The sequence below is a fragment of the Symphalangus syndactylus genome, chromosome 11 (assembly GCF_028878055.3).
Source record: "Symphalangus syndactylus isolate Jambi chromosome 11, NHGRI_mSymSyn1-v2.1_pri, whole genome shotgun sequence".
Classification (NCBI taxonomy): domain Eukaryota; kingdom Metazoa; phylum Chordata; class Mammalia; order Primates; family Hylobatidae; genus Symphalangus; species Symphalangus syndactylus.
In genome coordinates, this window is record NC_072433.2 from 41139453 (window position 1) to 41164423 (window position 24971).

General features: G+C 42.5%; 1 long non-coding RNA gene across 3 annotated transcripts; it reads right to left on the bottom strand.

Moving 5' to 3' along the window:
- Positions 1 to 687: 687 nt before the first annotated feature.
- LOC129457674 (uncharacterized) lies at positions 688 to 24971 on the bottom strand. Of its 3 annotated transcripts, XR_008649347.2 has the most exons (4): positions 24822 to 24971; positions 24502 to 24646; positions 19874 to 20037; positions 688 to 831 (listed from the first exon to the last, which is right to left on the bottom strand). It is a non-coding gene; the product is annotated as an uncharacterized lncRNA (long non-coding RNA). The 3 variants fall into 3 exon arrangements; XR_008649346.2 differs by lacking the exon at positions 19874 to 20037 and having other exon boundaries at positions 696 to 831; XR_010114412.1 differs by lacking the exons at positions 688 to 831; positions 19874 to 20037 and adding an exon at positions 23236 to 23636.

The following is a 24971-nucleotide window of genomic DNA, read 5'->3' on the forward strand; positions in this document are numbered from 1 at the left end:
TGGGAGCTAGGCCACAGGATTCTAATCTTGAATATTCAGGGAAAGCAGCATGTCCTATTCAACACGGCTGATCAATAATGAGTGCATTCACACTCTAAATGTGTGCATTATGTACAGATACAAAATATACAATGCCCCCAAAACGGGGAAAGACATTTCTGATTGAATTTTTTTGTTTGGGTTTATAAAAATAACTTGTGGTGCATCAATTACTCTCCATTTCCATGGATACAGGCAATACTTTATTATGTAACTCTACAGCTGTGCCGGTTTTTAATATAAAACCCAGATTTTTTCATCTATTTCTCTTTCATAGTTACTGAACTGAGATAATAACATCTTTTACCTATGAATGTATTCAATTCCCCCTTTTTTTCAGCATCCTGCAAACTATTATTGATTAGAATTTCATTTTGTGTCTTTTGTAATAAAATCTGCAGTAAATGTTACCATTGCAGGCAGTGGAAGGGCGGAGTGGGGGAAGGTCATTCTTTATGTATATTGTGTGTAAATATGTAAGTATAAAGAATGCCGTTTGTGTGTGCACATTCTTCCAAGTCTAACAAGTGAACGCCTGGGCATTGTACTGACTTCCAATTTGCTCTAGGGCAGTTTTCAAATGGCTGTGTATGAAATGTTGAGAAAATATTCCTCTACACTTTTTTTTAAAAAACCCCATCACCCACTTTTTTGTGAACAGAACTTTATTTCTGCAGTCCTACAATTTGCAATTCAGTACCATTGTTTTCACTCTCCTGGTGATGCTCAAAGTTGATTGATATCTTGTTGTCCTTTCCGGGTCTCCCTGCACAGAAATGGCTTCCCATCATCCTAGTGGGGGTTGGAACAGAGAGTGAGGAGAAAGGAAAGAAATGACTTGGAATGAAAATCTGAGACAGGCCTAAAAGGGGCAGATTAGGGAAATGGAGCTGGAGGGGATTTGAGGGGCTATAGAAAGGGATTCTGCTTCTGCAAATTATCAACCATTAGGAATTCTTCTGCTAGCAATTCAAATCCTTTGTGTAAACAGGGTTAATCTCCAGGCCTGGAATGAGCCTGAAGGGTCCAACAACTCCCTGGAATTTTATGTAAAAAACTGCATGTATGTGTGTCTGTGTACTTTTGAAGGAAAGGATCTGTTGTAGGTAGATTTGAGGGTGATGGCCTGTCTTACAACAATTCTCAGAGAGGTCATTCCCCCTTTTGATGACAAAGCCAGCAAAGAGGTGGGGGCATAGCTAAGCCAGTCATCACCATCCTGATCACAGTGCTTGACTTGAGGGATGAGCACCTGACTCAAACAGGGCCAGTTAGAGTCCTTCCCTGGGACATTTCCAACTCCACTTGGAGGAAAGAACATACTTCCCATTCTAGTTGATGGTGTGAGGATTCAGTCATGCCTCTGCCATGTGGCAAAAGCACATCTGTAATAGGAGGGAAGTAAGCTGTCAATCAGAAAAAAGCAGAGATGAGAATGAGAGCCAGGGAGAGAGAACATAAGAGATTGCTGACGGCACTCCACTGATCTGGTTACCCCTTGGACCAACTCCACCCATGCCCTTTCTAAATTTGCATATTTGAATCACTAAAGGGCCCTTTTTGGCAAAAGCTAATTCCACTTGGTACCTGTCACCACAGCCAATAGAATCTTGATAAAACATAATCCACAGCTTTCATCAGATTTATGTGACCCCTAGATGGGGTGAAAACAGCCATGTAAGACCTCCTCTCCCAGTATTTATCTTAAATTGTCATGGCCTCTGGGAGGGATAGCTCAGAAAGTGGTAAGCCCTGGTGTGAATGGGAAGGAGTTGATTATGTACTTTTTCCATTGATAAAAGATCCTAGGAATGAAAGTGGGGGCCTCCAGTGACCCACTTACTTCACAATTTTGCTTGGAATAGTCCCTGGGCTGATGGTGCTGACTTTGAGTAGGCACTTATTAAGGACCACTACATGCACAGTTACTGTGAGATGAAAAAGATTGAGGCTATGACCCATGCCTCCAACTTACATGAGGTTGAGGCTCAGAGAATATTTTCCAGGTATGTTGCAAGTAGGAGTGTGAGATGAGGTACAGCAAAGAGCTCATGTGTGAAGGAGGAGGTGGGGCAACTAGCAAAGCCACCAGAATTATTGCTGGAACATTAATTAAATTACTTAATTGATTAATTCAAGAGATCATCACAGAATAGGATGGTAATAGAACATCATGTAATGCTCAGCATTGGGCCTTTCCCCATATTTGTATGGTCCTCCTTCTCAGGAGGAGTCAAATGCACAGGAATTCTGCTTCAATGACTTCTGTTTAGAGGACCTCCATGTCTCAGTCTTTCTTGTCTATCAAATGGTCATAATAATTTCATTCCGACCTACTTCACTGAGGTGTCATGAGGACCTAATGAGATCTTTAAATGTTGTTCAAATGCCCCAAGTAGCTACATCTATACCTGCTCTGGTGTGTCTTGGCCCTGAGAGAGAGACATTCCCATATAGAAGGCCATGCCTCCTTTCTACCTGTGGGAGACATCATCAATCAATCTTAGCAGTCTTTTCTGCCTCAGTTTGCTTGAGCTCAACCTCTCTGGCTCAACTTTAGAGTCTTCTTCAACACAACACTCCATGAAGCCTCTGCCACTGATGAGAGCTGGCATGTAAAATGCTATTTGCAGTCCCTGATCTAGGTTCTCAAATGATTGGTATTAGGGTGGCAGGTTGGGGATGAATTTTCTAACTAATTATGGAGGAAGGGTGAAGATATCATTATGTGTTTGAAAAGAACCAAATGGCATGACTGTTAGACAAACATAAACAGGAATTTAGGAGTTAGGAGAAGGGCTTGCCATTTTAGTTATTTAAACATCTATGTTATCATTAAAAACAGAAAAGAGGAGTGTTAGCTAAAATCAGCCTAATTACTTCTCCCCAGGCACCCTAGGCTGTGATCCTAGAACTGAACATCTGATGAGTCAATACAGGGCACAAAGTAGGTAAGTCATTATTACTTTCTGCTCCTGGGGATATAAGACAGTGATATAAGAATAACCTGATGAACAGGGAACAAAAACAAATTAGCAAATTTACTTAAAAGTAAGTTTTGAGTAGTTGAAGATGAGAGCATTTGCATTCTTATTGGTGTGTTTATCCAGAAGTGAGCAACCACATGCAAAACCATAACTCATCTACCGCTGATTAAAAGACACAAGCGGCCTCTGGGCAGGGACTAGAAGCTTTAGCCAAACATAATTCAGAGACCCACAGCTACTGCATTGCCTCGGGCTCTCCCCATATAGCCAGTGGCTTCTCAGAATACTCTGGACAGAGCTAATTTCCTGATTTCCACAGCGGCTGATAGGCCACTGAAGACTCCGTCCAAGGCTTGTCTCAATCTTAGGGATGCTTACCCCCAGGGGTCACACCTCTACTGGGGCTGTGGTCAACTGAATAAGGGCTGGATTTCCCACCCACACTGGCAAATTGGGTTTTCTTTCCCCACATTCAGTATTAAATGACTGAATCTCTAGCAGGTGTGACTAGACTTAGCAGGTCATTTAGATGTGAGGGATAAGAGTTTAAGCTTGCAGGTGGAGCAGAGATGCTTTTCTGAAGAAAGGGGTTGGGGAGAGAGTTGGCTGTGCTTTCTCAAGATAAAGCCGCTTTAATTTCATCTAGCTTAATTGGGCTTCTGTTCTCTGCAAGCAAACTTGCCTTGAACCAAACTGCTTCCCCAAATCTGGAATGTGTACCCCTGGGGTGCACAAGCTGATATTTAGGCAGCAGGAGAGATGATTTTTACATGGTGCATAGCTGCAGCCTTTTAAAGCATCATCATCGATTTCCATTCCGAGAAAGAAATTCCCTTTCAGTCCTTTTGATTATCTCAGTTTGGTGCTTGTCTTTAACACCTAAGACTTGCTAATTTCCTGTTTCAACAAAGAGAGGATAGGGCTTAGGTTAAGAGCCTTCAGCAATCAACATTATCTTGCTAGACTTGAATAATATTATTTTGCATTTATTTTTAGGTTGTCTTTTTTATGGTAGTTCATCTTACTTTTTTCATTTCCCTCATTCTGACCTACAGAATCCGTGAGAGATACTAAAATGATTGTTGTTGTTTAAAGCCACTATGTTTAGGGGTGCTTTGTTATATGGCAATAGAGAATGGGAACAGAATCCATACCAGATAATTAAATAGAGGGGAATTAATACAGAGAATCAGTTTTTAAAAAGCTGTGTTACCACAAAGGGGTCCCAATCCAGACTCCAAGCGAGGGTTCTTGGATCTCATGCAAGAAAGAATATGGGGCGAGTCCATAGAGTAAAGTGAAAGCAAGTTTATTTAAAAAAGTAGAGGAATAAAAGAATGGCTACCCCATAGGCAGAACAGCAGCCTGAGATGTTGGTTGGCCATTTTTATGGTTATTTCTTGATGATATGTCCAACAAAGGGTGGATTATTCATGAGTTTTCTGGGAAAGGGATGGGCACTTCCAAGAACTGAGGGTTCCTCCCCTTTTTAGACCATACAGAATAACTTCCTGACGTTGCCATGGCATTTTTAAACGTCATGGCTGGTGGGAGTGTCTTTAACATGCTAATACATTATAATTAGCAGGTAATGAGCAGTGAGGATGACCAGAGGTCAGTCTCATTGCCATCTTGGTTTTGGTGGGTTTTGAATGGCTTCTTTACTGCAACCTGTTTGATCAGCAAGGTCTTTATGACCTTTATTTTGTGCCAACCTCCTATCTCGTTCTGTGACTTAGAATGTATAAACCTCCTAGGAATGCAGCCCAGTAGGTCTTAGCTTTATTTTACCCGGCCCCTATTTAAGATTGACTTGCTCTAGTTGGAATGCCTTGGACAATTAGAAGAGTGCAAAAAGCAAATAGGAGATGGTGAGGCATCCCAGATTTAGCAATGGCAAAGAGGCTTTACTGCTCATATGACTGGAGGGACAAAGAGAGCAGGAGGTGTTACAAGTGTCCAGGAACCAGAGTCACCTGTGAGAGCTGGAGCCATGGTAGGGACTGTCTGGTGGGAGCTGGAATCCAAGAGGTGATGTAGCTACTGCCAAAGAGAGTCCCAAAGAAATAGGAGCATATCAATACTTTAGCTCTATCCCTTCTCCCACTCTTTAATCTCCTGTTGGGGCTCCCATGAGACTCCTACCAAAAGCCTGTTACTATGGAGCCTGGGCATATCATAATTGGCAGGGGCCCATCCCCTGGGATACAGAAGAGGGCAAGGCCAAGGCGGGCAAGGGATTGAAGAGCAAATGGGGCAAGTGACCAGTACACAGGACCATGTGACACAAACAAGGCAAAGCACTTCCCAGGAATGACTGTGACCAGAATGGCTGAGCACAGAATTGAGGACATGAAAGGCATGTGGAGTTTCATAAATTGCCTTTCAGCCAGTTCAGGTGGCACCTGCTCACTAGCCATGCCTGATTCCTGGAGATCTGACTTAATCCTTTCCACATGATGGTACTGTTCTAGTAACAATCAGGGCTCTTTTCAGTTGCAAGTGGCCCACTTTTTAAAAATATCCAGGGTGAAAAGGCTTCAGGCTGAGATGGAAGCAGATGTTCAACGATGTCATCAGGTAACTGTATTTGTCCATCTTTTAACTCTGCTCTCCCGTCTTGTTTTTATTTTCAAACAAAAGCTCTTCATGTAGGAACAACACACCTGCCAGGAACTCCAAGTTTGCATCCATTGGCTGCATAACCCCAGTGAAAACTCAATACCTCTTCCATAGGAACTTCAATAGTTCCAGCCAGAGTACTGGAGTTGAGTTTCATTGTCCTGGCTTGGGTCAAGTGTCCATGCCTGAGCTGACCACTAAGACCAGGAGAGTGGAGATGTTCTGATTGCTCAGACCTGGAACATGTGCCCAGCTCTGCAGCCAGGGTATGAAGTAGGGTGGTGTAGGAGCCAGCCTCATCTGAGTGGAAAGGCATTTCATCTAAAGAAAAATAAGGTTTTCATCTCCAGAAGAGGGGATGCTGGGCAGGTACAAATAACAGACATCTTCCCTAACTCCTTCAGCACTTCTGTTACCAGCCATGCTCAAGTTTCCCTTTGATCTTGAGTGGTCAAACTAGTTCTGATGACACATTATACCCCCTTCATTTCCATATCCCCACAATGTCTGACATGGTGCCAGAGACATAGTAAGTGCTCAGTAAACATTTGTGGAAATGAATTGAGTGCAAGTAATTGGACTCTGCGTTCATTTCTGGGATGCAATGGGTATTTCCATACCCTGAGGATGCAGGCTGTATTTCTCATACTTTCCCTAGGGTGAGTAGTGGGCAGAGGGGAGGGAAGCAGCAGTGGCCCAAGTGCAGCCTCCCTCCCACCTCCTGCTGCCCGATCTCTTGGGAACCCTGGCCAAACCAGCTGAGAGCTCATCTTCATTTGCTACAAATTAGAAAACCACCGTTTTCCCTTCAGTCGGGCTGAGGCACAGTCTTTCCTTTCCAATTTGAATTGCATATAAGTCCCATTTTTTCCTGTTGGACGTTTAAGAACAATCTGACACTTCAGTTGTTTGTTCTTGTCTTTCAGATTTACAGGAGAAAACACATTTTAGAGCCCTGTTTGGTATTCTAGCCCCTTTTAGAAAGTTCCTTCAGTATCGCACCACAAAACTGAAGTTCTTCAATCACTCTGCACAAATTAGCTTCAGACTCAATCTTTGCACAGGACCACCACGTAAGCTCTGACTCCTTTAGTCACTGGCCTCCAGACCAGCCTCCCACTAAGCAGAACCATTATGGAGTCTGTTTATAACAGCACCATTAAAAATGAAGAGCTGTCAAGAATCCCTTATAATGATGTTGGAAGTTGTATTCACAAAGAATTTTAATGACTAGATGGTTTTTGAAAGGCAATAGAACACTTTTAATGAATTGTAATGTAATAAATCAATCACAGTTTCTCTGACTTGACTACACTGTCTTTATATTTCTTGCAACTTATGGAAAACCACACCATTAATTCTTTCCTAATTTCCCTTTCCCACACGATATACCTGCAAAACTCAAGCAGACATCTAGGTAAAGCATATTTATATTTTAATGGATCTAGGTTTGCCATGAATATTGTTTAACAAACTCAATCTTTAAGTTACCTATTGGAACATGGGCTCTTTTAAATTTTATTTTTAGTGTTTGTTCTTTTAAGGGTGTAGCATTAACTAGAGCATCCTGGTCATAGGCAAAAGAAACTAAGTCCAACTAACTTAAGAAGAGAACATTTATTGGAAGGATATCAGAAACTCACAGAATTGCTGAGAGCCTTGAGCTTGATTAGAAATGGACAGGAACCAGGACAGCTCTGACGGGCTAGAAAATAGGAATTACAGAAAGTATCTTGTAGCAGAACAGAGTGGCCAGAAAGCTACTACCACCTCCAAACACGAAAATACCTCTCTCCTGGTTTCACTCTCTGCTAACACAGCATGCGATTGGTTGAGTTTAAGTCATGTTCCCTGGTGGCTCCCTGGCTGTGCTGAGGAGAGGAAAGGAAAAGATAGGGTCTTTTTGGCTTCCACCATGGGAAATGAGCACCTGATTTGCTATCTCATCCAGGTGACACAAAATGGGCGAGGTAATTTCCCAAAAGGAAACCATGGAACTGCTCAAAAGTGGTATTAATGAAAGGAATGCCAGCTGCCATACAGGATAATATCCTCAATTTTCTGTATTGGCTTAACACAGTAAAAGTTTATTTCCAACTTGCATAATAATCCATTTTGGTTGTTTCTAATTAGAAGGCTCACTTTCAAGGGGTAATTCATGGATCTAGATTCTCTTGTCTGATACCTCTGCATGCTGACATGTAGCTCCCAAACTTACACTGTAGGTCTTCTGTATTCTTGGGGTGAAGAGTTTTTTGTTTTTGTTTTTATAGACAAGGCCTTGTTCTATTGCTCAGGCTGGAGTGCAGTGGCACAATCATAACTCACTGAAACCTTGAAAGCCTGAGGTCAAGAGATCCTCCTGCCTTAGTCTCCCGAATAGCTGAGACTATAAGCCAGGTGCATGGCACCATGCCTGGCAAATTGCTTTTTTTAATTTTTTTTACTTTTTGTAGAGATGGGGTCTCTGTATATTGCCTAGGCTGGTCTCAAACTCCTGGCTCAAGTGACCCTCTCACCTTGGCCTCCCAAAGCGCTGGGATTAGAGGCGTGAGCCATCGCACCCAGTGTTTCTGCCTCTTTTTAATGGGCTACATCTGGAAGTGGTGGGCATCACTTCTGTTCACATTCCACTGGCCAGAACTCACACGATCCCTCTTGAATTGCCAAGGAAGTGAGAAATACAACCCCACTTGGGAGGGCTGTTTCCTAGCAATGCTCTGCATCATGGAATGGGAAGCAGGAACCTTTGGAGGATGGAGACTAACCTTTGCCACAGCAGAGGAAATGGGAGATGGAGATGGATTGACAGCTCCTCCAATGGATAAAGGTCCACTATGGAGTTTGGGAAGGTTATGGACTTCCCAAATTTGAGCACAGGTAATTTCAGGAGAGAGAATTTTTCTAGTTTTGCCAACATATATTTCCCCCCTACAACGGGATTCTGATGCAAAAGTTCCCAGTGAGACTGGAAAGATGTTGTTATTCCCAATTTTGCACCTGAAAATTTGAGGATTAGGGATGGTGAGGGCTAGCACTTAGCTCTTTTGACTCCTGAGAAAGTTCCCCTTTTACTACACAACACTGTATCCATAGCATTTTGACATCTTGTTGCTTCCTTGAGCAGAGCAAAACAGAAATTTCCATACCAGCACTGGAACCAAAACGAAATCTCATTCCCCACTCTAATGGAAAAGATTGCTGCGTACTTGTCATATCTTAAAGTAAAGCAAACTTTCCCTCATCTTCCTCTCCACATAGCTCCCCTTTAACTTGGCTCCCCAGTTCAACTCTCTATCTGGGCTTGTCTCATGGATTTATTTTTTTCCCCAGAGACAAAACTTCCTTAGAACAACAACAATTTTAAAACAAAGATCTTAGTTGTTATGCAAACACAGTTTCATTTCCACAAAAGAGCATTTCACAAAAAGAAAAATAAATGCACATTTTAAAATGTCAGCTAAAGAAATGGAAAACCAAACCAAACAAAAAAAAAAAAAAAAAAAAAAAACAACAACGTAAACCTGCCATGGGGAATACATGGTATAATGCCACGTTGCCCAAAGAGTGATTTTTCCAATGTCGTTGAGGTAAGTGAAAGGGACTGGCCCATGACCAGGAACATTCTGACAATTTAAAACATGTATGTGTGTGTATGTGTATTTGTGTATATATCTACATCTATATCTATTAATATGATAGTGTGTGTATGTGTATTTGTGTATATGTCTATTAATATAATAGTGTGTGTATGTGTACACACATTATGGATACACTGTGATATATATATATATAATATGAAAATACATATCATTTAAATCAATACAGTATATTGGATAGAATGGTAGGCTAGGAACAGAGTAAACAGAATAAGTCATAGAGTGATTGAGGTGTCTCAGCCACCACCACCATTACGAATCTCCTAATTTCTTGCTTCTGTATCATGGACTTTTAATGGTAACTCCACTTAAATACATTATTAAGCAAAGTAGTAAGCTGGAGATGTAATTCTGATAAGTGCCATGCCATTTCATGGTGAGGTGGAGAAGGTCATTATTCCTGTGGCTGGAGTGTGCCTGAGTGGTGTGTGTGCTGGCTTTCAGGTTGGTAGAACTGGGTTCATGTCTCAGCTATGCCCGTGACTGTGTGCACAGATCTTTATTTTTCTGGGACGCAGTTTCTCCTACCATAGAATGAAGGAGTTAGAGGAGATGATTTTAGCATCACCTTCCAGCTCCAAATTTGTTCCCTGATTCTCAGTGCCAGAAAGTTGTGGCAAAGCAAGTGTGTTGTTCTTTTCCCAAATCACAATTTGTGGCTAATTGTATATCTCCCCATTTCCTCATGCCGTAAATTTTCATTTCAACTCCGTAAGTTGTAGGCCTTCGTCAGCACTGGTGCAGGAATGAGTGGACATGTCTGGTTGGATTTGCTCGCTCCTGCTCCTGCCTGCTTCCAAGATCTGCAGATCCACGGGATGGAAATCCCGCATTACCTGTCCTGTCTCTCACTCTACAAAAGAAGGAATGGAGGTGATAGAATGGCTCAGATACAAAAAACTTCAGCATGGGACGGGGTTTCCCACGTTACTTACTGAGCCTGTTAGTGTACAGTAGAGGATATGGAGGTGTCTCAGTCTCCACCTCCATAACCCCATCTCCTAACACTGTTGGCCGCCTCTGCCTCCCCTGGGGGTGAAGCTGCATTTCAGCACCTCCATCGTCCTTGTCTTTGCTCTACCCCCAGTGCTCAGTCTAACCAGTTTGGACCCACAGAATGCAAAAAGTGGAATGCATGTCGGAATTGTGGAGGAGTAAACACTTTGTGAAGCAAACTCTATCCAATGAGAGAAAAGAGATGGGAAAAAGTCCGCAAATAAACCCCTCCCTCTTCCTTCTTCTCACAGACAAGTTGCAAGTTGCAGAGGTTCCATAGTTTCTTGAGAGATGTCCTACTTGACCAAGCAATGGGTTGTGTTTCTTGCAAGGCTGTGTCCAGCTCAGTAAATCACCTCCTGGTATTTTTTTCTTCCTTCCTCCCTGATGCTCATCTCTTTTTCCTCACTTTTGGTGTCCTGGTGTTGTGTGCTCCAGTAAAGCCCCAGCCCATAAGCTTTGCCTCAGGCCATTCTCCATGGAACTGTGCTAGGACACCACCTGTCAGCAGCATCTCCCCCAATACTGGATGCTACCACCAGTGTTTGGGAGATGGTTTTAGACGTCACAGCAGATACAACGTGGAATCTGATGGTGAAGATGTTACTTCTGTCTCAATTTGCTTTCAATCCTTTTAATTGCCCCATGGAGAAAGTTTCTGTTTAGAGCTGTTTTGTCTTAGATAATTCTCTGCCACTCTTAATAAATTCCTCTTCCACAAACAGACACCTGCTCTCAGGAGGAAAGCTTTCGGTGAAAATCATAAGCACATATCATTTAATCACATTGTTTCATTTCCAGTTTATTTATTTTGTGTTTAGCTTCTCTTTAGGGGGATACTCATTTTCTGGTTAAAAGTGATACACATCTTTCTTTCAAATAAATTTAACTACAAAAAGTCAATTAAAAATAACTAACCAAATAACCCAGAGAGGTGATCAGGGATAGTACAGAAATATACACGTGGTGTATAGGACAGGGATGTGGCCTAACCCATGAAGGTGAAACATGATCAGCTGGAATTTGGGAAACTGCTTTAGAGCAAAGGATTTTTCTTCATGCTTTAAGAGCAACAACAATCTGCCTCAACTTTCACTTCCAAATCCATTTTGTTCCTTGCTAGCCTTTCCCTGAGATCTTCAAACACTCTAAGTGGCCCCTTTCCTCCCCAGGGTACAGACATCCCCTAGTCCTCAAGCAGATTTTGGCAACTGTGTTTTATACAGTGCAACAGTGAGATTCGTACTTCCCACTGTCTAGAACTACAGGCACTGAAATAACTAACAAGATTGCCAGAGAACAAGTAGGCCCCCGCAGCCACCCCTGAGTTTTCTCCCTTTATTTACATGTTCCTCTACCACTCTGGTCCCTAGCAGTTTCTCTGAACTTGGTCTGGTTGCTAGTGTGGCCCCAGTCTTACCATCTCAGCTCACACTACAAGGCCTACTGCAATCCATTCTTCTTCTTCATTCCAGTTTAATAGACCCAGTGTTGGCCCCAAGGATGCCATTATATTCCCATAATCTTTATTGCCCCACCATTGTTTGAGATGGTAATTGTTGGCCTCTTAGTCTTTGTATACAGCTCTGTAACATAGTTTGGATATTTGTTCCTGCCCAAATCTCATGTTGAATTGTAATCCCCAATATTGGAGGTGGGCTGGTGGAAGGCATTTGGGTCATGGGGGCAGACCCCTCATCATAGCTTGGTGCTGTCCTTGCAACGGTGAGTGAGTTCTCTCGAGATCTGGTTGTTGTAAACTATGGCATCCCCCCACCCACCCAACTTTCTCTCTTGTTTCTGCCTTTGCGATGTGACATGCATCCGCTTTCACCATGAGTAAAATCTTCCTGAGGCCTCCCTAGAAGCTGTGCCAATTACTGTCCCATGCTTGTACAGTCTTCAGAACCATGAAAAAATTAACCCTCTTTTCTTGTTTTTTTGAGACAAAGTCTCTCTCTGTTGCCCAGGCTGGAGTGCAGTGGCACCATCTTGGCTCACTGCAAGCTCCGCCTCCAAGGTTCATGCCATTCTTCTGCCTCAGTCTCCCGAGTAGCTGGGAGTACAGGCGCCCGCCACCACGCCCAGCTAATTTTTTGTATTTTTAGTAGAGACGGGGTTTCACCGTGTTAACCAGGATGGTCTCAATCTCCTGACCTTGTGATCTGCCCGCCTTGGCCTCCCAAAGTGCTGTAATTACAGGCATGAGCCACCACGTCTGGCCAATTAACCCTCTTTATAAGTTACTCAGACTCAGATATTTCTTTATAGCAATGCAAGAAATAGCCTTACACACTCTCAAGGCCATCTTCAAGCCCTCCTTTCTGCCAGCCTGCTTTTCCTAGACTACTCCTATCTAGAAATTCTGTAGTTTCTGCTGAATCCTTCCCTCCCTTCCTGTGGCTCATTGCTCTAGCCCACCCCTGCTATCTGCCATTTCTCTAGGTTCTTTCCCTTCCCTCCCTCTTTCACTCTAGACCTCTCTCACCTGGTTTTCTTCTTTCAGGTTCTCTGGGCCTCTTTTTAGGCTTACCCATTGTTCTGTAAGCATGATGTTTAAATGCCACCTTTCTTCCATAATTCATGGAGAGAGGATTCTCAGGGCTTAGAAAATGCTGTTGCAAAGGCCCTTCCCCTAATACCCCATCACTTCCTTCTCCTGCACCCATGCCTTGATCCAGATGCAGAGCTCCTCTTTGCATTTCAGGACAAAAAGGTTTGTCCCCCGAGCAACTCCCACTCTGCCAGACCTGGAGAGGACTATGGCTAGCAGGGCTGAGCCATCTTACCTTCTGCTACTGCACACTGGGACTAAGGGGCCAGAGGCCTCGCTAGAACAAAGGCCTAACCGGGACCCAATGCAGAAGGAGCTCATGTGATCCACAGAGGGATGTCCGCTAAGAACCACAGGCCACATTCATATGTCTGAAGTGCCCAAGAGAGTCCTCAGGACATACAACGCCTATCCTGTGGTCCCCAGTTCCTTTTTTGAGAAAGAAGCCAAAAAAGAAAAGGAAAGAAAGAAAGGAAAGGAAAGAAAAGGAAAAGAAAAGATGACAGAAAGGAAGGGGAAGAAAGGAAATAAAAAGTAAAGGAGGCCTCGGCCTTGTGCTTATCATGGGAAATGCAGGTCTTGTGCAATGTAATAGAGAGCTTTGGCTTTATCAGCTGTTGCCTTTAGCACCCTGGATTGACAGAACACAGCATCCAACTCCACTCTGAATCCAAGGGGGAATGACCTTGGTTGCAATTTACTGAGGCTTCTGTGGAAGTTGGAACAGCAACTCTGAACTCCAGGATTGGAAAGAATGAAGTCTTCCTTCCCTGGGATGGGCTCCCCAAAAATCTGAGGACAAGAATTGAGGGTACCTCTTCCCCCATATTCATATACCAAAGAACCTGGAAGGAAAGAGCCATTTTTCTATACCCTTCTTTTAATGTGGGCCCAGCGCTATATCCTAGAAGCCTTCCTGGATGACCTTAGCTCATACTAGGTTCCTTTTTGTAGGAATGGCACAACTCCTAATCTAATTATACACCATCCTGTCTTTCTTTCAGGGACATTGCCTTGTTTATCTTTCAGCTCTGCCCTCAAATAAGCATGTTTCTCAGAAATTCACATAATAGGTGCTCAATAAAGACTATCTGTTGAGTAAATAAACAAGAGAAGAACTGTGATCTAGGTAGGAAATACTGTGGAATTCTTTGGAAATTGTGTTCCATTTTCATCTACACCATTTATTTAGCTGTATGGTTCCCTATAAGACTAATTCTTTGACCCTGAGTTTTCTCATCTGTAAAATCAGGATAATACCTACCTTACAGGGTAGTTAAAAAACTTACAAGTGTGATAGGCAGAACAATACCTTCCCTACAAAGATGTCCACATCCTAATCCCTGAAACTTGGGAATATGTTATGTCACGTAGTAAAGAAAGGGGAATTAAACATGCAGATGGGATTAAGGATGCTAATCAGTTAACCTTAAAACAGGGAGATTATCCTGAATTATCTGGGTAGGCCCAGTGTAATCATGAGGATCTTTAAAAAGGGAAAAGTGAGGCAGAAGAGAGCCAGAGAGATGGCACTACAGGAAGGTGCTATAAGACTGAGATTGTTGGCTTTGAAGATGGAAGAATAAGGCCACAAGCCAAGGGATGTGGGTGTCCTGGAAATTGGAAAAGGCTGGGAAATGCAGCTTGGATGACACCTTGCTTTCAGGACAGTGAGATCCATTTTGGATTTCCAGTCTCCAGAGCTATAGGAGAATAAAGTTATGTTGCTGTAAGCCTCTGAGTATGTGGTAGTTTCTTACAGCAGCAAGTGGAAACTAATACACAGGTGTTGTGTGGGAAACACCTGGCATATAGTGGGTGGTTGAACAGTTGGTAGGCAGAGACTGTTAGTGTTTTCCCACTAGACTATCGGCAACTTAGAGACGAAGTTTCTTACTCGCTTTTTTTTTTTTTTGAGACAAGGTCTCACTCTGTCACCCAGGCAGAAGTACAGTGGCAATCACAGCTCATTGGAGCCTTGGATTCTGGGCTCAAGCAATCCTCCAACTGTCATCCTCCCACTTAGTTTGGATGACAGGTGCACACCACTATTCCTAGTTAATTTTATTTTTTTGAGACGGGGTCTTGCTATATTGCCCAGACTGGTCTTGAACTCCTGAGCTCAACTGATCCTCCCACCTCGGCCTCCCAAAGTGTTAGGATTACAGGTGTGAGACACTGTGCTTGGCTGTTTCTTACTTCTTTTGCATTCTCCTCAGTGCCTACCAGATTACTAGGGACACACCAATGCTCAAAAAACTTTCCAGACTCAGATTTAATTTTACATTTGAGCATTGATTCTGGCAGGAAGGATGGGAAAGAGATTCAGTGTAGAAAGGGAACAAACGGGTTATAGAAGGCAAATCAGCTTTCTCTGGAAATGTGGGTTTATTGAGTGTAGGTTACCTTCAAAGGCATGTAATACAGAAGCCAGATTTAAATATACCCAAAGAAAAATAAATTATCTATCAAAAAGATACCTGCACTTCATGTTCATCATGGCATTATTCCCAATTGCAAAGGCATGAAATCAACCGAGGTGCCCATCCACAGTGGATTGGATAAGGAAAATGTGGTACAGATGCACCATGGAATACTATACAGCCATAAAAAAGAAAAAATCATATTGTTTGCAGCAACATGAATGCAGCTGGAGGTCATTTTCCTACGCAAATTAATGCAGAAACAGAAAACCAAATATTGTATATTCTTACTTATAAGTGGGAGCTAAACACTGGATACACATGAACATAAAGATGGGCACAAAAGACACTGAGGATGGATGGAGAGAGAGGGAAGGGGGAAAAGGCTGAAAAACCACCTGTTGGGTACTTTGCTCACTACTTCGGTTATGGATTCATTCACATCCCAAACTTCAGTATCATACAACATACCTTTTTATAACAAACTTGCACATGTACCCCTGATTTTAAAAAGCTGAAAAATATTACTGCAAAAAAAAAATATACAAATAAATGCCACTGTGCCCTGAGACTCTAGGCAAAAATGTTTGGGGAAGATGTGGGGGAAAGACCTTTCACTCTTTTCCACAAAACACAAGAGGCCGTCTCTCTGGGTGAGAGATGCTACTCATCAGGGGGAAAACGTGTATTACGAGCAAGCCCGTTTCTATTTACCAACACTGTTTGCAGAGGCATCAGTTGGAAGTCACCAGTGTGTCCAAAGTGCTGGGCCCTGGCATAGGCTAAGACAGTGAAAGCCATTGCAGAGCAGGATTTTGCAAATTTGCTTCATGTATTTGGCTCCACCCAGAACTCCAGGTTCCAAATAACAGAATCTTGGTTATGGGGATACTGCTGATCAATTGATCAGTATGATGCTGCTGCAAATCACTGAATGTCTTCCTTCATTTTTAGAAGAAAGGAAAAAATTTTATTTCAGTTCTGGATGCATGGGGTAAGAAACCCAGAGGTCACTTTCTTTTTCTTTCCAGCTCTCTCTCACTCTCTTAAATAAGGAGAAAGGCTATATTTTTCCATGGATTAAGTCCAACACAGAGAAAACTGTCACTGTGAAAACAATAGAATTTATCTCCACTGATATAGCTTGACACTGGGACAAGTGCCTGAATTGTTGCCATAGCAATAAATGTGTCGGACTTATGCATGCGTTTTCTGCTATAGGATTTTGATTAACGGCATTGACTAAATGGTGTGAAGGGGGAGAGGCCATTCAGAAGGCCCAAGGAGAGAGAGCCAGGCTGCACAAGACTTGCTGTGGCCCACTTTGGAGGGATGTTACATAGCGTTGGCTAGAAACCAGTTAAACAAGGTGCAGAATCTCTTCTGTGGAGCAGAATCCGCTTGCCACCAGTGTCTTGTGGCAGGGGCTTGGGAGGTGGGTGCAAGACACTGAGGGCAGAGCTTGATCAGAGCCAGAAAGCTATTGAAATCTTACATGAATGGGTGCTTCCTATATGCCAGGCACTGATCCAAGGATTTTGTGTCTCTACTTATTTAATTCTTACATGAACTCTATGAGTTAGATATTACTATTTTTTTCTGATAAGAAAATTGAAGCACAGAGAAGTTCATTAGCTTTTAAAAAGTCACACAGCTAGTTGGTGACAGAACCAGAATTTAAACCCAGTCAGCCTGGCTTCGGAAGGCAAGCTTAACCACTGCACTGTGATTTGCTCTAGAAACAAATACTGCCCTCTTGACCTTGCTCTTAGATGCTAGCAATGAGGGTAGAAGATAAGACAGAGAGAGAGAGAGAGAATGGCTAAGTGAAAAAATCCCCACCCCTAGAAAATCAACTCAAAGCCCACACAGCTCTCCGAGGGAAGGCAGCGTATCTTCCTCATTGCCAGCATTATAAGCACCCGTTTAGCGCCTGGGCCTGTGGTGTGCTCCCTGGAAGTCTGTACTGAATCTTTCATATTAATCAAGAGGCAGACTGGTGGGATGGTCAGAGCAAGGCCTGGGAGCCAGGGAGGCTTGAAACCTGGCTGATGGCTGTCGATGTGACCTCAGGCTGTTCACATGACCTCTCTAGACCTCCATTTCCTCATCTGCAAAATGGGTATAATAGTACGACCTTGCCTATGGTTGTGGGGATTAAATGAGATGATGTATATTGTGACCACTGAACACAGTGACTGGCACACAGTAAGTCCTAAAATTAAGTTAGATTTTTAAAAGACTCATTTTTACTAATTTGCCTGGTGTTCAGAAGACCTTTGCAGATTCAGACTTTCCTTTAGCTCAAACAAGTTTTCTATTATTATTTTCTTTGATTTTTTTGTTTCTGCTTCCTCTCTTCTTTCCTTTTTGATCTTCCCTTTACTTTTAAACTGCACCTCCTGTGGGTGCCCGCTCATCATTCTTCTCTTTTTTTTTCCATTTTCAAACTCTTTGTTCTCTTTGGAGATTAGGCTGCTTTTGTCAAGTTTGTCTTCTACTTCACTCATTGGATATTTTTCTTCATTATTCATCCTATTGTTCATGCCTTTGAAATTATTTCTAATTTTAGATTATTCCTTTTTGACTAGTCTAATTTCACAGATTCAAAAATAGTTTTGAAATCACTACTCAGAATTCAATTTTTCAACAATAAATCTGTATAGGAAAGGCTGCTTCTCCAAAATGTTGCTATTGTTGGACCACTATGTTACTGATCGGATTTCATTCATTCACTTACTCATTCACTCCCTCAAGAGTAGTTTACTGTGTGTCTATTAAATGTCCACATCATTTGTCATGTCATGGGCGTAAGGACTCTGAAGAAAGATACAGCAGACTAAGGGAAACCAAGAGTGACAGGGGTATCTATTTAATGTGAAGTGGTCAGGGGAGGCCTCTCTGCACAGGCAACATTTGAGCAGACACTTGAAAAAAGTAAGGGAGTGAGAGATGTGGCTATTGGGAGGAAGAATATTCCATGTGGAGGGACATCCAATGCAAAGACCCTGCTGTGTTTGCAGAAGCAAACCTGTTTGCTGTGGAAGACAGCTCAAGTGGAAAACTCCAAGGAGATGGTTTTCACCTGGGTACCTCTTTCCCTCTCATGGCTTGCCTGCCCTATAGATTATTGTTTTTAGTGTTTTCTTTAACTCCCAGAAATAAAGTTCTTTCCTAAGAGGGGAAATTTTGAGTGGTCCATGATGCCTCCTACAATAAGATTCTATTCATACTCTAGCAGAAGTCCTTTGAGTTTGGCAGGTATCTGTCCTACTTTCAGGGACTGTTACTGAAATGCTAATAATGGCTTGAAAAGAGGACTGTACCCCATACCCCACTGCAAGAGAGCAGGGATGGCAAATGCATGACACAAATGCCTTGATTTCACAGTAGATGGCACATATTGATTTAGCGCCTTTGCCTGCTGAGACAAGATGCCACTTCAGAAACCTTCTCAACAGCCACAGTCAGTCAAGGTTGGCACCCAACATGAAACCTTTTGGCCGTCCTTGATGATGATTTCTGATGATACACCTATAAATTAAATTTTTGTATTAGGTTGAGCCACATGAAATTGCTGATAGGCAATTTTTTTAACCTCAAAAATGGCCATTTTATATGGCTCAATTTAATGCATCGAATTAAATACAGCTCTGTTCAATGGACCCTTGCTGGGAAATCTTTTGCTAAGCAAAGGTCTCTTTGTCTTCTCAGAACACTTAAGCCATAATATAAACTCACTTTTCATGTATTGAATTTTCTTGCAGTGGGACTCACCTGTATTCATTAATTTGCTAACACATCTACCACAGCACCAGCTCCATTTCTGGACCTTGTCTAACTTTTTTCACCTTCTGGGACCATGAGGTGGCTGAACCTAAAATAAGGAGCCCTGGGCTTGATGCAGTGGCTCACGCCTGTAATCCCAGTACTTTGGGAGGCTGAGGTGGGTGGATCACGAGGTCAGGAGTTCGAGACCAGCCTGGAAACCCATCTCTACTAAAAATACAAAAATCAGCCAGGCATGGTGGCACATGCCTGTAATCCTAGCAACTCGGGAGGCTGAGGTAGGAGAATCGCTTGAACCCAGGAGGCAGAGGTTGCAGTGAGTCGAGATTGCACCACTGCACTCCAACCTGGGTGACAGAAAAAAAAGGAGCCCCTAAAAGACATACCAATAGACCATAGCTTTCTCCCCTAACCTCCATGTAGTTTCTGTGTTATTGTTCTCCTTTATTCACTCTCCTCCCTGTAGGAGGTTTATACTTTCCCCACCCACTGCCATGTGACTTGCAGTACTCCCTGAAGAAGTGTACTTTCCTGCCCTCTTGACCTCAAACTTGATCATGTGACTTGCTTTGGCCAATGGAATGTGACACAAAATATCTCTGTGCAGAAGCTTTAAAAGACTTTGAATGGTTCATTCCTAGTGCTCTTTTCCCTGAGCCATGAGACCTGCATCTCAGGTTGCAGAAAACACGTGGAGCAGAGGTACAGAGCCTTCACTTTGCTGCAGCAACAAATAAAGTGGGTGAGAAATGGACCACCATAAGGCACTGAAAAGTTGGGGAATGTTTGTTACTGTAGCCTTACCTAGCCAAAGCTGACTGATATACCTTGTCAGCATTCAACACCATGTTAAGGAATAATTTTCCCAAAGGACTTGCCGTGGATAAGGGTCATATAGCTGTAGAGCTTGCTGGAGAGTATGTTGGTTTTCATACGTTGATATGAAGGCCATGGATGGTCTACCGTTTCTAAACATAACAAATGAGGGATGTGTCAGAAACCTTTAGGAGAACGTATCCAAACCATGGAAGGATCACAGATGCTTTGCAAGAAAAAAAAAAAGAGGTTTAAGGCTCAAATAAGCTTGGAAACACTGGATTCGATGAAGTTAAAGAGGTTTCTTTCCAGCAAGACTTCTCAGAGCCTTTAATCTGCTAACATGAATTGTGAGACTCCAAGAAAAGAGGGTATACATAAATTCACTGTTTTCCAAAATTGTTTGATCATAGAGAGTTTCATGGGCTTAACACTCTGCAAAAAAGTTGGCAAATGTTGCCTCTGGTGGCGGCAGAATTTTGCTTATTTCTCTTGTATTTCCCATCTCTTCTAACCATCTTTTACACTGCCTGTCTTCTTCTTCCCCTCATTTGTCTTCTCTCCTCTTCTCCCACCTGTTCTTCTGCCTCTACCTGCTCTTCCACATCCTCTCATTATTCTACCTTTGCTTCCAATTTCTCCTTCTCTTTTCCTCCCTCTTTTCTTTCTTCTCAACTCTCCTCCCTCTTTTCTTTCTTCTCACCTCTCCTCCCTTTCCTATTGTTCCCTCCTCCCCTCTATTCACTCTCCCCATCCTTTTTCTCTTGATCTCTTTGGCTTTTCAAGAAGCCAGTGAGTTTTCTTGGACTGGACAACCCAAGGGGATGTCCTGCCTGATTGACAGGTGTCATTCTTGAAGAGGAAAGCCAGTGATGGTGCTGCCTGCTCTTCCCAGGTGTGGTGTCAATTTTCGAGTGATGGGCTTTAACATCGCATCAGCCTCCTTAAGGGCCGATCCTTTGTTCTAGATTCAGACAAAGCAGCACAGTCGGCCTTAAAAGAAAAAAAAAAAGCTGTTTCATTTTATATTGGAAAAATACAATGTGACATCTGGAGAATAAATTGTTCAGTCAGCCAGAAATACGCCTTGTAAAAATTGCTTAGGTTTCTGTAACAAGATTATTTACTGCGAGTGTTCACCTATAATACAGCACACTTTTGAAATGGACCTTTTATGAAACACATCAAGAACTGTAGAAATGTATTCAGTGCATTAATCTACAACACTGCACACTTTACCACACTTTTAGAGCAGATTTCAAAACTCAGACCATCTAATGAGATAGAAAAAAGTTATTCTCATCCTGTATTCATTCCAGTCGTGTTCTACACTGAGCCCTTGGGATATTTAACATAATGCAATAGGTTTTTCAACATACACACACCCACACACACACTCACACACACTGTCACACGCAGTCTCATGCACAAACAAAATATATGACTGTTCAGATGAGTATTCGGTTTAGAATGCACCAGGCCCATATTTCAACAGCCCACGTGCAAGGCAAAGGCTGGCTATTTCAGATACCAGAACTTTATAAATATTTAAAGAACCTGATTTAATCCAAATGAGAGATCGCTCAGGTGCTGTCAGTTACTTACATAACTCCTTCTTTTCTGATCAGGGGGTGACAGTTTGGATAGCGATCTCCTGGCAATTTGAGGATCTGACTCTGTTGGAGTCTGGCAGCTGGGATCAGGCCTGAGGTAGCTGAAGCAGGTGGATTGTGGAGAAGTGGGTCAGGTGGGGGAGGCAGAGAACAGACTCCTGCTTTTCTGACCTTGACTCTTTTTTATGTATTCTGATGACAGCAATAAATTCTTCTAGCTGGGCAGCTCAGGAATAGGTGATTCAAGCCCTTCTACCTCAAGGTCAACTCAATTGCCCCTTTGGTTCAGTGGATATCACCTCTAGAAGATAGAGAATAGAGACCCTGCCAACTGGTCCTCCACCAATCCAATGAGAGGCCCAGACTCTCCACAAAATTCTACTTGGCCTCTTGACCTTAATGTTGTTGCTAGGAGAGCTAACCTGAAGAAAAGAAGCTAGCACGGAAATTCAGGAGAGAGAAAGAGAACCTTCCCCAAATTCTCTCTGCGGTGTCAAAGATTGACTAATTTCTCCGCTACCACTTCCCATCCTCTAGTCATCACCATGCTACAAAAGTTGCATTATACTCAAGGTAGGGCTAGTGGCAATTGTGCATCCTCTGCACCTTGGAGGATGGAGTGCTGGAGATGGCTTGCCCAGCCCTGGTTCCTGAGGGTCTCTCTCTCTCTCTCTGAAACAGGGTCTCACTCTGTCACCCAGGCTGGAGTGCAGTGACATGATCATAGCTGCAGCCTCAATCTCCTGGGCTCAACTGATCCTCCAAACTCAGCCTCTTAAGTAGCTGAGACTACAGGTATGTGCCACTAAGCCTGGCCAAATTTTTTTTTTTTTTTTTTTTGTAGAGACAGGGTCTTGCTGTGTTGCCCATGCTGGTCCCGACCTCCTGCCTCAAGCAATCCTCAGCCCTGAAGATCTCTTCTCTTTTTTAATTTATTAATTTTTATTTTAATAGTTTTGGTGGGTACAGGTGGTTTTTGGTTACATAATTAAGTTCTTCAGTAATGATTTCTGAGATTTTAGGGCACCCATCTCCTGAGCAGTGTACACTGTATCCAATATGTAGTCTTTTATCCCTCAACTACCTTCCCCACTGAGTCCCCAAAGTACATTATGACATTCTTATACCTTTGCATCCTTATAAATTAGCTCCCAATTGTAAGTGAGAACATGTTATATTTGATTTTCCCTTTCTGAGTCATTTCACTTAGAATAATGGCCTCCAACTTCATCCAAATTTCTGAGAAAGGTATTATTTCTTTCCTTTTTATCACTATATAGACGACATTTTCTTTATCCACTTGTTGGTTGATGGGCACTTAGGTTGGTTCCATATCTTGGCAATTGAGAATTGTGCTACTATAAACGTGCACGTGCATGTGTGTTTTTCATGTAATGACTTACTTTCCTTTGGGTAGATATCAGTAGTAGGAGTGCTGGATCAAACAGTAATTCTACTTTTGGTTCTTTAAGAAATCTTCATACTGTTTTCCTTAGTGGTAGTGTTAGTTTATGTTCCAGAATAAAATTGTTCTGAGATCCTCTTCTTAATGGACTTCAGCATTTTCCATTTTTGTTTTTCTGAGTCTCACACTCTGGGAAACTACCAATATCCTTGAGAAACTTTCTTCTTCTCATTGCTTCCATTCCTTTCATGGAAATGTTGTCTTCACTCTTTGTGGTCCAACTCAAGACACTTGTCCTCCTTCAAACCTTCCACGACCCTCTGGCTCCCCCTAATTTTTCATTTTTTTGCTTTTTTGAGACAGGGTCTTGCTCACTGTGTTGCCAAAATTGGAGTGCAGTGGTGCTTTCTATCATAGCTCACTGCAGCCTTGACCTCCCTCAAGTGATCCTTCCACCTAAGCCTCCTGAGTAGCTGGGATCACCGGTACACAACCATGGCTAGCTAATTTTTATTTTTCATAGAGATCGGGTTCACCCTATGCTGCACAGGCTTGTCTTGAGCTGCTGGGTGCAAGTGATCCTCCAGCCTTGACCAACCGAAGTGCTGGTATTACAGGAATGAGCCATCACAACTGGTCTTCATTATTGATCCTCTCATGTAACCTACTGGACTGTGCAGTCTAGAAATCCATCAGACATAGCCTTGCCTTATTTTTTATAGCATGTCTTCTCCTGTAGGTTAAGTGGGGGCATAGGGGACAGAAAGACAAGTGCACCAAGAAGAATCAAACTAGGATTCTAATTTTCCCTCCCCCACCATTTTTATTCATCATGTGAACCTTGGTCAAGTGCCTTAACCATTCTGAGCCTCAATTTCCTCACCTATCAAAAGAAGGCATTCCTTATATTGTTTGTCTCATCAAATAGTTATTAGTATTAAGTGAACTAATTGAGTGAAAACATTTCACAAACTGAAAATTTTGGAATGTGCACGAGTATCAAAAATACTTAGCTGCTTGTCTTACATTTGCTTTTATTTCCCCCACAGAAGCTAGAAAATGGTTGAACACAGAGTAGGAAATCAACAAATGTTTGTTAATTAGAATGTCTGTTCATTATTCATGCCCCAAGGCACCCTTCACCAGTTCTGGCTTCTGGAAGGTCTACTAAGGTACACAGAGCAAGCCCTAAACAGGATGAAAAGGATTTAATGACTGCATCTATACTTTTCACAAAGATCCAGAGAGGTGGGTTTAGGTTTTCCTTTGCAATTTTCTAAGAGCCTAAGTTGAAAGCTTCGTTATGGAAGATTCTCTGGAAAGATTCTGGGTGGGGCTTAAAATTAAAACTTTAACACAAACTCTGAGATGATCTTTTCCCTTCTTTCAGGAACATAGAATGCTAATAAATTAGGACCACCATTTAATAAGCCAGATGTCACTGAGTTATTTCCTGTAACGTTGTGACATGTCCGTACTACAGGAAAGTGAGAAACATCTAAAATTTTGGGGAGACCCTGTATCAGTCTGTTTTGTGTTGCTATAACAGAATACATGAGACTGGGGAATTTATGAAGAACAGAAATTCATTGGCTTACGGTTCTGGAGGCTGGGAAGTTCAAGATCAAGGTGCTAGTATCTTGTAAGGGCCTTCTTGTTTTGTCATAACCTAGCAGAAGGCATCACATGGGCTCAAGAGAGGTGGGAGGAGGCTGAACTCATCCTTCTATAAGGAATCCCCTCCTGCAATAATGGCATTAATCCATTCATGAGAGCAGAGCCCTTATGACCTAATCACCTTTTAAAGGCCTCACCTCCCAACACTTCTGCATTGAGGATCAAATTTCCAACACATAAACTTCGGGGACACATTCAAACCATAGCAGAGCCCATTTGATTAAAAATTCAGTTGACTTACTCCTTGGTTTTGTATTTCTCCACAAATGACCCCTCCTTTGTATTCTGAAGAGAGCAATGGATTTCACTGTGGACAACCCTATTTTCCTTCATTGCACTGGTGGCTTGGGAGAGAAATTTGGTTAAAAGGCCTTAATACTGGCCCTGAGGC